Source organism: Embiotoca jacksoni, unplaced genomic scaffold (assembly GCF_022577435.1).
Source record: "Embiotoca jacksoni isolate LCO1_2020_lvr unplaced genomic scaffold, fEmbJac1.0.p SCAF_28, whole genome shotgun sequence".
NCBI classification, from domain to species: Eukaryota; Metazoa; Chordata; class Actinopteri; family Embiotocidae; genus Embiotoca; species Embiotoca jacksoni.
In genome coordinates this window covers 1,112,809-1,125,000 of record NW_027185379.1, presented here as the reverse complement: position 1 = coordinate 1,125,000, position 12,192 = coordinate 1,112,809, and the positions used below count along the sequence as shown (strand labels likewise).

The window sequence follows — 12,192 nt, the reverse complement described above, 5'->3', positions numbered from 1 at the left end:
AGATGAGTCATAGTGTGGAAGATGGATGAATTTAAAAAGCAATAACCAAACGAGGCTCTCGTGTGTGCGGAGAAGATTTGATGAGACCGTGGCCGAAAAGCTACTCCAGTCTAATCACAACGAGCGGAGCAGCTGGAGGAAGAGGAGAGAGTTATTTGAATATTAAAAGAGACCGTAACTTCTACAACAACAAAAGAATTTCGGACAATTAAAGAAAATTTCAATCCTTTTCTTTTTCTCTTCAAATGTTAGCAGTTGTTGGTCAAACTATAAAGAATTCAGTTTTCTGCTTAAACATTGCAGAGACACTTATAAAGTCAAATTTATCTATAATTTGATCTACCCAATAAGCTTAAATCAGAAAGTTACAGAAGGGCTTTTACTTGTAGCTTCAGATATAAATGTCCACAAGCAGATTATTACAGAGTCCCTGAGAGGTTTATAACGCAAATCTTTTAGATTAGCTGCTGCAGTTTCAAGTTTTTTCAGGTCGCATCGCTCACAAGGAAAAACTCCACGTGATCCAGAGGGACTGCTACATTAATGGTGACACGCAAAAAACGTTTTCACACAAAATGAGCAAGAAATCAAGGAAGAAAGAGAGAGAGAGGGCGAGCGAGAGGGCGGATTTTATTTTCTGGAGTCGATCCCAGCTGACTGAGCGAAGGCGGTGTACATCCTGGAGAGGCCATTGTTAAATTCCCTCGAATAATGTTCACATTTTTGATGCTGTTATTGTATTTTCCTTTGTTTTTGTAGGTTTTCGAGTGTATTGTGTGACACTGATGACGCGGGATGTTTAACCTGTTGATTAATTCAGTCACGCTGAGATAAAGGAACCAGGATGTGGATGTGAGAAAGAGAGAGGTGGAGAAAGTGATAGAACGAGATCAACACACACGCACACACACACACACACACACCTCCTACATCAGGACAACAGCCAATATGGGGACAGCTGGTGGCACAGTTCTTGGACTCGGACCAATGGCTGTATGTGGGTGGACCTGCGGGGTGTATCGGGTCTGTATGTTCATATGTGTGTGTGTGTGTGTGTGTGTGTGTGTGTGTGTGTGTGTGTGTGTGTGTGTGTATGTGTGTGTGTGTGTGTGTGTGTGTGTGTGTATGTGTGTGTGTGTGTGTGTGTGTGTGTGTGTGTGTTGGATGCTGTCTCGGGGTATGACACCTGTCTCCCATGTATAAAATCTGAGCACAACAATCTGGTGAATGCGGATGGTGTGTGTGTGTGTGTGTGTGTGTGTGTGTGTGTGTGTGTGTGTGTGTGTGTGTGTGTGTGTGTGTGTGTGATTTCAAATCAAGCTATGCAGAAGCTTGGAGGTATGAGATGATAGCGTGACATACAGCCCAGTTTATTAGGAACAGCTACAACTAATACAGTCCTCCAATAAATCCAACCTTCATGAAGTTTTATTTGATTCAACATTTTGGAGGTTGCAGGTTGAGGTGAGCTTTAATTGCATTATACAGAAGTGTGTCTCTTTTTTTTTTTTAGACTGCCCAGACAAACTGTTGCACTCAGTATGATGACAGACCGTTTAAAAGCAGCCTGCAGCCTCCAAAATGACCTCGCAGTCTAAAGGCTATTTTCCATCAGTGAATTTCTGTCATTACAGTCCATGCTTCGTGTCCCACTATTTCTGACGGAAGCAGCTCGGAGGCCGCAGCAGTTTGTTGAGAAAACAAAATAAAACTCTGGGAAAACTTTCAAAATAAAACACCCATGTGCAAAATCCAGGTCATAAAAGAACGTTAGTACATCACCGCCGCAGTCTCAATTTGGACAAGAGATGCGTTCTCCTCCTGCTACAGATGTGAAATCGGTACGCAATAAATAGGAGGATTCATGTTTTGAATGATTTAATGATGTAAAATAAAGCTACACGGCAGTTTTCTTGTAAACAAACAACATCTATACTTACTTTCACAAAACTCACCAAAACACATTTCTGACAAAAGAAGGTGTTTTTCTAAAAGAAAAGCTGCTTTGTTCCCGTCCACGTTTACTAGCAATTACTCTTTTTTTCCCTCCTGCCTTTTCTTGATCCGTTACCACCATTAGTTGATCTGTGACAGAGTTGATAGCCTGGACGTAGACTGGAATTCTATAATCAAGTTCATATTTTGCATTATTAACATTTTCTAACCTCGTGTGTTTATTCAGACATTAAGCCAAACATCCATTGTTATTAAACCATTATTTAAGTGAGAGGAAGCACAAGAGAAGTTAGGAGTTATTTGGTTGGGCACTTTTCTTCTCTGGTGTGTCATTAAATTAATACCATGAAACAACTGAGAGACGCAGAGTCCCGAAATCACTCAGAGCTGATCCAACCTGCACCTTCCCACGCAAGAGCACTACGGCGTCCTCCACGCCGCACCAACACTTCTGATTACTGCCTCAGATCACAGATAGCACGGACGGGCGGAGGAGTCAGCGGCGGGAGCAGAGTGTGAAGGGAAAGGAGAAAAGGAGACGAGCGATAGAGGAAGTCTAAATGCCCTGCAGCTGATTGTGCTGTTGGTTGAAGACTTCCTTCCAGCAGTCTCACTCCCTCTGGAGTCCTCATGCAAAAACAGAGCCGTTAATAGGCAACGGTGAGCGGCAGCAGAACATACTGCACACACACACACATGTGCACACACACACATGCTAATGCTCTCAGGCAGAAAGCAGAAGAAGTGTGAGAGGAAAGTCACACTGGGACTGCTCATTTGTTGGTTTTTTTGCATCAAGTTCACTTAATTTGAATGAATTGCTGCAGTCAGTAGATTCATAAATCAGAGCAGCAACTAACAATCCTGAGAGTCGATATGGACTCAAGTTATTCTTCTTATTTTTTGGTTTAAGTTTGTTTAGACGTCGAAGTTACATATAATTATTGCATCGTATTTTAAATGACTGTTTAATTCGGGCCTGCTTTACATTATATACTTGCAAAATTAATGACATCTCCACCAGTCTCAGCTGCAGTTTATGTTGTGTTTTAATGAGCAAATGTTCACAATCATGCCAGCAGGGATATATTAAACATCTGCCAGAAAGTCGTTCCAGACAGACATCTCTGTAATGCCGTGAGCAAAACGCTCCTTCCAGGCATAATTTCTGTTTCCTTTCAATGAAAATCAAACATTTAAAATGATTTCTGGAAGAGGCATGTGGATTTTTTGGAAAGCGGCATGGAGCTCACGCATTTCTCCAATCTGGAGAAACAAAGGTGGAGAGTGCAAAGTTAGCGTGACCGATAACAGACCCATTAAGTTCAAATAAACTAATTAAATCTAGACAAACAACCTTAAGATGACATCACGCATATAAACCCCTTTCTCGGTTCTGGTAAAGTTTTACAAATATGAATTGTTCAGGTGTGAAAATCCACATCACAAAAAGAGACGACAGACCTCGTTTGCAGTTGGAGGCATCTTCTCAACAAATTCACCTGTTTCTTTAACAGCGGTCTGTTGCAGCGGCTCGAGAGGCCATCCAACCTTCTTCATACAGGTATGTCACTTAGAAACCTCTCTTTACATTACAGAAATTAAACTTTTGATTGGAAATGTTCCTTTTTTGCAATATATCTGGCTTGAGTCAGACCGGGAACGTCCAAGCCACGTACATCCACACAACCCAACTACCAGGACGTCCCCAGAAAAGAAACTTGGACGATACCTGCATCCCTGGGTGGAATAAAAGGACCCGTAGCGAACCAAAGGACACTATAGTCCTCCTTCATATTAATGACACTCGGGCTGCAGAGATGGATGTGAGCACGAGGAGGAAGGGAAAGAAAGAGGGATACATGTATAAGTGATAAAGTGGAGAAAAAGGCTCAGAAAACAGCAGAAACATATACAAATTCAATGGAAATAAATATAAAATGAGAGAGAAACAGATACAGCAGAAGGAGAGAGAGGGACGATCGAGGTTAACTGTAGAGGAGAAGGAGGAAGTTTGAAGAGACACATGGTTGGATGCAAGAAGAGGCGGAGCTTCACCATTTAAAGTCACCGAGACACCCGACAATAAGGCTCACGGTGGAGCTCAACTTAGTTCATCCCATAATGGAACAATAAGAAACACACAAAACGCACATCTTCCCGGGATGTGTGTGTGTGTGTGTGTGTGTGTGTGTGTGTGTGTGTGTGTGTGTTTACGGACCCTATAAACACACACACATCTGATGAGAGTAATTCCTGAGTGAGTTTTATAGCAGAACTGAGGAGATGCTTCTCAGCAGGTGGCAACTGCAGCAGTTATTCTCCTCTACCACACACACACACACACACACACACACACACACACACACACACACACTATAGTCGCATCATCAATGAAACACAGATGCAGCAAAACAGCCCTCCATCCTCGTCCATCTGCTGCAGTTCGTGAGAAGTTTGTGAAATCTGTATCTTTATCTCATAGTTCGCTTCATGTTACATCGGACCATCTGCGTGGCCTCGTATTTGAGATTAGAGGTGCTGGTCTCCAGCAGTCTCCAGCTCTGTTGCTGCACCACATTAAAACTGTTCAACCAGTGAACGCTTGCGTGACTTTTATTGTAAAGCAGCGACAGGAAACGCAGTTTATTTGTCAACAGGCACCGTCACTAAAACACATCTACGAAATAAGACAGCCAGATTTTTTTTTTTTTGGTTTGTTTGTCTGCTGGTAAATTTTAACTAATGCATTTTATTATAATTTGTTTTGCCTTCTGGTTAGCCCTCCGTCCACAGCATAAAACAGCTTATTTTTTTGCTCCGCACAGACTTAGAGAAAAGAGCGATACTGGAAAACTACATAATGTATTTATTGCTCCTTATGCTGAGCACGTCTGGCTCTGCTATGACTGTGTGTGTGTAGAGATACGGTTACAGCAAAGGCTACAGTTACAGATGTGCTTGTTTTTGGATATACAGCAGTTGTACTTCGCCAACTCTTCACTTCTCCGAACGACATCACGGTGACGTACCTCAGGATTTAAAATGACCCGATTCTTCCATCGGATGTAATCGTCACCGCAGAGGCTCAAAAATGTAACAGCGTTGCAACGCACAGTAAACGTTCGCCGTTTGGTAACCATAAAAACCATGTCGAACATTGCAACCATGGTTACGGCCACAATCAGGAGATGCCCAGAGCTATGATCACCCACTAATGTAGACATAAGACATCCGGCTCCAGTCTTAATCATCCATGGAAGCAGTGTAAAGAACCTGGTTAATTATCGTCAGTATCATCTTAACATTTTTCTAGAAGTGATACTGACTTGCAGCCGAGGGAAAATACTCGCTGGGAGCTGTAGTCCTAAGAACGTTTTTCTTTTTGAAGATCTGGTGCAGCAGAACAACCTCGTATCGCACCTAAAGCTTTAATACATTGGTCAGTCCACAGCAGCATACTGTGCCTGAGCATTAAAACGATGTGGTTATGTTTAGGAAAACAAAACACAGCGGTTACAATCAGGCAAAGAATCAAATCTCTTCAAAAGAAAATCCACGTTGCTTCCTCACAGACTCAAATGTTGATCCAGCCAACCTACCTTCCCATGCGGACTTTAGCACCACATGACCTTTGTCACATGACCTGCCTCTCCCTCCCCTGGTTATCCATGCGTGCACTTATCACACCGCTGCGAGGCACAAAGCGAGACTGACATGACGTCCCCTCGTGGGCTGACGTGCTTTGATGTGAGCAGAAACAAGCAGCGACAACACTGACAAGTCAACATGGCCGCTAAACGTCTGCTCACTTCCACATCCACTCGTTACGCGGCTTCATTATCACCGATACCGACTCTCGTTTGTGTCCAACTGATGAATGCGAGAACAACATTTCACCTCTGGTTTTGATCCCAACCAGCTCCTGAGGGACGTACCTGCCTCTGTAGTTGTTTGATGCTCCACAATGTTTACCGGCTGCTCTGCTGTTTGAAACTATTTACGAAGCTAAATTTGGGAGTAGAGCCTCAGACTCTGGTGATAAGTCTTTTCCCATTTCACAGCGTCACTTTGTTTCTTCAGGGTCATTCGACAGGTTACTATAAAAAGTAAAAAAAAATCAAAACAAATATTGGCCACACATGATTTGAAATGAACTAAAAAGATTCAAGTTTTGAGCTGGTAAAATCCCCGAACCGTGAAAAGATGGATGAGACATCGACGGGTGTGTCCTGTACAGCTGGGACCACAGTCACCATGGAAACCAATCGGTAACACACGACGCCGTCATGGATTAAAATGCACATGGACAGGTCCGTCTGAAGTTTACCAACGAACACCTGAAGGATTCAGAGAAGGCTTGGAGAAGGTGATGTGGTCAGAGGAGAACAACATCCAGCTCTTTGGCATCAACTGGACTCGCCGTGTTTGGAGGAAGAGAAAAGCTGACTATAACCCAGAGAACACCGTCCCCACCGTCCCCACTGTCCCCACCGTCCCCACCGTCCAGCATTGAGGTGGAAACATTACGCTTTGGGGGTGTTTCTCTGCTGAGGGGACAGGACGACTTCGCCGCATCGAGGGGAGGACAGACGGAGCCACGTACCGGGACATCTTGGGGGACAACCACCTTCCCTCAGCCGGGACACTGAAGACGGGTTGTGGACGAGTCTTCCAGCACGACAGTGACCCAAAACCTACGGCCGAGGCCGATGTCTTCTCTCTCCACAGCTTTGTTTGTCTGATTTCTACCTGTTTTCCAATCTCAAATGTCATCTCCTGAAGGAGGCTCTGTTTGTCTGTTTACCTGTTGGTCCTCAGTAAATCTCCCAGTTTTTATTTATTTCTTACCGATCACACTGAACTGGGGGGTGTATGGATTGGAAAGGATCATACTGTTTGCTCATTTACAGGACTTGTTTGCTGCTCGCCAACATCTCACATAACACCGATCCAATTTCTTCCACACTCGAGGAAGCGATGCATCTCTTTGCAGCACCCCCACTTTCTTTTAAATTGAACAGTTTCCCCAAAGTGAGGGAGCTTCCAGATGTCCTCTCTCTAAATGTTAACTCTCTGTCTGTCTGTCAATCCCCTTGTCTCTGTTTATATGATCCTTAGCAACCCCCCCCCCCTCTTCACTCCACTCAGAGAAGAAATCAACTGGATCATTTGTGTAATTAAAAACTGTGAAAAGAGGCTATAATGAGAGGCTGGCAGTACAGAAACAGCCCCGTATGTATCCCACGAGACTCATCAGACAGAGGAGGGGGGGCGGGGAGGGAAGGAGGAGGACCTGGAGTCATGAAGGAAGATGGAGAATGAGGTGCTGAGACAAAAAGAAGATCGAGGAGAGAAGGAAGGTTACTTGGAAATAGAGGAGACATGTTTGTTTGTGTGATCTTAATGTGGTTTTGTGTGTCGTACAATCACAAATCCCTCCAGAGGTTCTGCTTGAAGTAATTTGTAGATTCTGTTTACTTCCAGGGAGGTTGTGGGTTGAGGCAGCTTGCTTGTTATTTGAAAGGTTGTTTAAAAAAAAAAAAAAAAAAAAAAAAAAAAATATATATATATATATATATATATATATATATATATATATATATATATTGTTGTGTTTTGTGTTAAGAATTTCTGAAGTACTAAAAACTGAAGACAAACCAGGTCGTTTTTAGTGTCTTGGTTTGAAGAACTAAGCTGAAAAAAGATCTAATCGGTTTTGAAAAAGAAATCTCACATTGTAAGGCCGCAACTATTTTCTAAATGAACTAAATGATCTATTGGCCAATAAAATGGTAGAAAATAAGGAAAATCCTTATACCTTATAAAGTTATTTTTTCAAAGGTCTAAAAACAGGTTTCATTTAGTCTAAAATAAAAGACCACAAAACGCAGTTAATTCTCACATTTAAAAAAATCGGAATTGCTTTTTGCTTGAAAGATTACGATTGGCTGACTGTGAATTGTCGAATTAATCAACCAACTAACGATTGCGGCTGTAGGCTTTTAAATTACCACAACAAAATTGCTCAACACATCCCTGTACTGAAACGAAACAAGGGGATGCAACGTATGTGACATATGCAAGTTGTTTCCTATGTGACGTACGTTAAATACATTAAGTAAAATACAGCGTTGACTTTTGGTTTCTCAGCAGCGTCCTTTGAAAGTCGTGTCACATGACTTCCTTCTATGATCCTGGTGTATTTACTAAAATGAAGTCGCCATAAACTAAAATATAGATGGTTTTACATCCCTGTCGAAGGAACAGCTGATACGTCAGATTCTTCTGAGGTAATATGAGCATACTTTTAGACATTATAACAAATGGCCGTTGCTGCTGTTTCCCGGTGAGTTTGATTTCTGAATGATGTGAGATACATTTTCAGTTTGTTTTTGTTTTTTAAAATCACAAACTATTCATATTTGATGATCTTCTGGATGATTCTGCAGCCCAAACCTTTTAAGACATGCTTTTTTCTCCCTCCCCCCCTCATTTCATTCATTTAATAGCATCAAGTGTTACTAAAACAACATAAAAGGTTTGATGATATGGCTTTTCTGCTAAATCATAAGAGTGGAAAGACAAATATTTGGTTTTATCTAGCATTGCTAGATTTGGACCATAACAGCCGAGCTGGGAAGTAAAGTGTTGCGTAACGCTGCTCTGCTTCATCAGAGCTGCTCAGCAACCAACAGCATTGGGTTACGGTTATATGCCAGAGCTTTTCCCAAGTGTAATTTGTAAATGTATGAGTGTGAGGTGGGGCGGTGATGAAACAGCAGCACAAAACCCCCCGGGTAAAAAATAAATTAAAAAAAAAAAGGTTAAAGGGTGCAGAGGACAGGAGGAACATAGGTCTCAGTGTGTGCAGGTGGCTGGGAATAAGATGACCTGCTAAATGCCTTGTAGTTGTGAAATGTAATACAAGAAGGAAATGAGGATGTAGGGAAGAAGGAGAGGCCGAGCGACTGGTGGGGGGAAGGAGGGGGAGGGGGTAGAGTGGAAAAGAGAGAGAGCTGGGAGATAATGGAGGGGAGGAAGAGAGAGAGAGGAAGGAGGGGCGTTAATGAATAATCCATCAGCCGGTATATAGCAGTGTTTGGATATTACCCAGAAGACACCAGAAATGTTATTGGAGTTATCCAAAGGGGTTGTATGAGCAAATATCAAACCTTAAAATGACAGCGAGACAAACAGTCTCATCATGCCACATGCTCTCCAAGGATGAACTATAGAAGATGAAGAGCACGATGTCACGAAAGAGACTCCCAACTAATCCGAAAAACATCCCCTCAGGGACATGTAGCCCTTATGTATTTAATGACATTAACTCCCCCCCCCCAACATAGATCTCTGTTGTTTCTTGAGCTGCTGATGCATCTCCAGCTGCACAGCCTTTTCCCTTTGAAGATGGGTGGGATGGGGGGAGGAGGGGGGGTTATATAAAGTGAGGGAGAAGGGATCTGAGGAAGCCTATGGTGCAGGGAAAACAAGGGAAGCCCAAGAAAAACTGCAGAGACACACAGAGAGAGACAGAGAGAGAGAGAGAGAGGGAGGAAAAGCCCTGGGAAGTCCCGCTGCAGGAGGAGGATCCCCACGTCTCCGTCCACAAGCCTGCAGGCTGCAGTCGGCTGTTGTAACCGACTCCCTCATTTCAAAACTACAGTCGGACTTCACACCGAATGCATAGACTATTTTACATGTATAATCAATTGATGTGCATTCCTCTCTGTGGTCCCATTTAGATCTGCCTCATGCTTATACAGAGCTGAAATCACACAGAGGGTAAATAAAGAAATAAGCAGAGGACATGAAGGCATACAAAACCACACAATACGGATGATTTCAAACGCCACACGTGCACCCTATATTGCACTTCTGATCAAACAAATCAGTTGTGAATAATATTTTCCAGAGTATGGTGCTTTATGGGGCTTTTCAGTTCACATGAAGACGAAAACGAGCGTTTTGTGCAGGTTTTCTCGGTCAATTAAATCGCTGAAAAAGAACATGGAGTCTGGCGGATAACGCAGGGTGGAGGTGGCGATCACGGTTTGATGAATTGTGCTCGGGCGACGCGAAGGTGGAGGCGCAGCCCACCACCAACCCAAGCAGAGACTCTGCTCGGACAGACAGAGCACTCTGCTGCGTCAAAGTTGACGCAAAAAAACACGGGAGGAAGCCGGAAAATGGGTGACGCCGTTTTCAAAAATAAAAGCATAAAGAGTGTACGACTTGGTTTTCGAGAGGGATGTGGATAAATGAGGAGCAGCAACCATCTACAATGACAGTACAAACCTAAAGAGGGAATATAATGGATTTGCCTAAAGCCAGTTTACAGCCTCGTGCGCAGCTCGTGCCCCTTCCTCTAACTCCTGCTCGGCAGCACACCTTTATTTTGAAAGATAAACCAAAGGCGTACGTTGTTTTCTTTACTAACCTGACACCGGTTTCTGCAGCCAAGAGGTGCAGTGCCAAAAGAGATTTACTACTACAACCTCACGCTGTCTCACCAATCAAACAACAGCACCAAAATGCACACATCAAAGCTACATTTGGGTTTATATCACGACTTAAAAAAAATAAAAAAATAAAAAAATTCAATGGAAACCAGAATCAGAAAATCCAGTGTTAGATTTATGTGATGTTTAACTTTTCCTCCGCATTAATGAAGGCAGTTCCAGCACTAAATGTCACAGTGAGTGTTGGTGATCCTCGATCAAAACACACACACACACACACACACACACACACACACACACACACACACACACACACACTCCCGGGGCTCCGCGGGCTCCCTGCGGGGTCAACACAAGACAGAAACGCTCATTAAACCGAGTGGCTGTTTGGGATGATAGCGAAAGGCTGGAGGGCTTAATGTAGTCTGTGTGCATCTCACACAAATCCCCGCAACCTCTTCAGCATTTCACTCACGTACCTAAAAAACTTCACGGGAACACCGGGACACAAAAGAGGCTTCTGGCACGGACGAGGAAACGGGATCCTGGCTGGATAGATACTGCCAATATAGTCCTTCAAAATCTTTCCGGAGATGATGACAATTGACTATCAAAGCGCAGGTTTCTTTTCTTGGCACGTTTAGAGACAGACATTACACATTTTTTTGGTCATCGAATATTACCAGACTATTATAACCAGAATATTTGCTTGGTTTAAAGCGATAACAACACTTTCAATGCAGCTGCACATGGTCGCACGGCCAGAACGAGCAGCCACCGGTGCCCGCATGGAGCTGGACGCGCACATGATAGAGGCAAGTGCGCACGACAAGCGCGCACACACGCTGCAGGCTACATAAACAGAGCAGAACTGGAAAAGGACATGTTTTCCTACCTTTCTGTTCTCAGTGCCAGCCTTCACTCGAAGCAGTGCGCATAGTATCTGCTGTTGGTGTGAAAGGCTGGATGGAGAAGACTGGATGGAGAAGACTGGATGGAGAAGACTGCCCTCGCTGCTGCGCTCGGCGGATCCGTTCCCGCTGCTCGACTCTCTCTCTCTCTCTCACCCCGATACTCTCAGCAAACTGCACACATACACACGCTGGCGCTCCCCCCCCCCCCGCGGTCCCTCACACACACACACATACACACACACACACACACACACACACACGCACACGCACACGCACAGCCGGGCGGGGTGCAGAGGAGCTCGGCTTGTCCTCGGGGGCGCGGATGGATGTAGACGAAAATGTGCCGAGGAAGAAGAGAGAAGAGATGAAGGACATATGCCTAGGAGGGGAAAAAAAAAAGTAACAAAAAAACAATTCATAAAGAAAAGGAGAAGAGGAAATGAACAGAAGGAAAATCAATATAAGGATGGATGAAATTAAAGGTGGGCGATGAGAACCACGGAAGCAAAGAGAAGATATAGAGAAGAAATCAAGAAATTAATTTAAGGATTAAAATTTGAGATTAAAAAGAGAGGAGATGAAGGAGAAAGGGCGGGAAAGGAGGGGAAGAAAGTAATAAATGACACGAGAGGAGTGGTTAAATGAAAGCAGATCAAGAAACGAATGTAATGACATTTAAAAAAAATAAGAAACCGACGAGCAGGAGGGGAAAAAAAAAAAAAAAGGAGCAAATAGAAAATTGTAACTGGGTGGCTCACATCCTCGATAATCTCCTGCCTGTTGTCTAATATTAGACATCATATTATACATTATTATACTACAGTTTGTCATTTCCTCGATTAATCAAATAACTGCAG

At 43.5% G+C, this 12,192-nt stretch overlaps 1 protein-coding gene across 5 annotated transcripts in view; it reads right to left on the bottom strand.

The window, feature by feature from the left end:
- The window catches only part of slc8a2b (solute carrier family 8 member 2b), a 104,999-nt gene extending 93,471 nt beyond the window's left edge, over window positions 1-11,528 (bottom strand). For all 5 annotated transcript variants that reach the window (XM_069161048.1, XM_069161049.1, XM_069161047.1 and 2 more), the window contains exon 1: window positions 11,317-11,528. The gene's annotated coding sequence lies outside the window, so the exon portion shown is untranslated. The remainder of the gene's footprint in view (window positions 1-11,316) is intronic.
- Window positions 11,529-12,192: the final 664 nt, after the last annotated feature.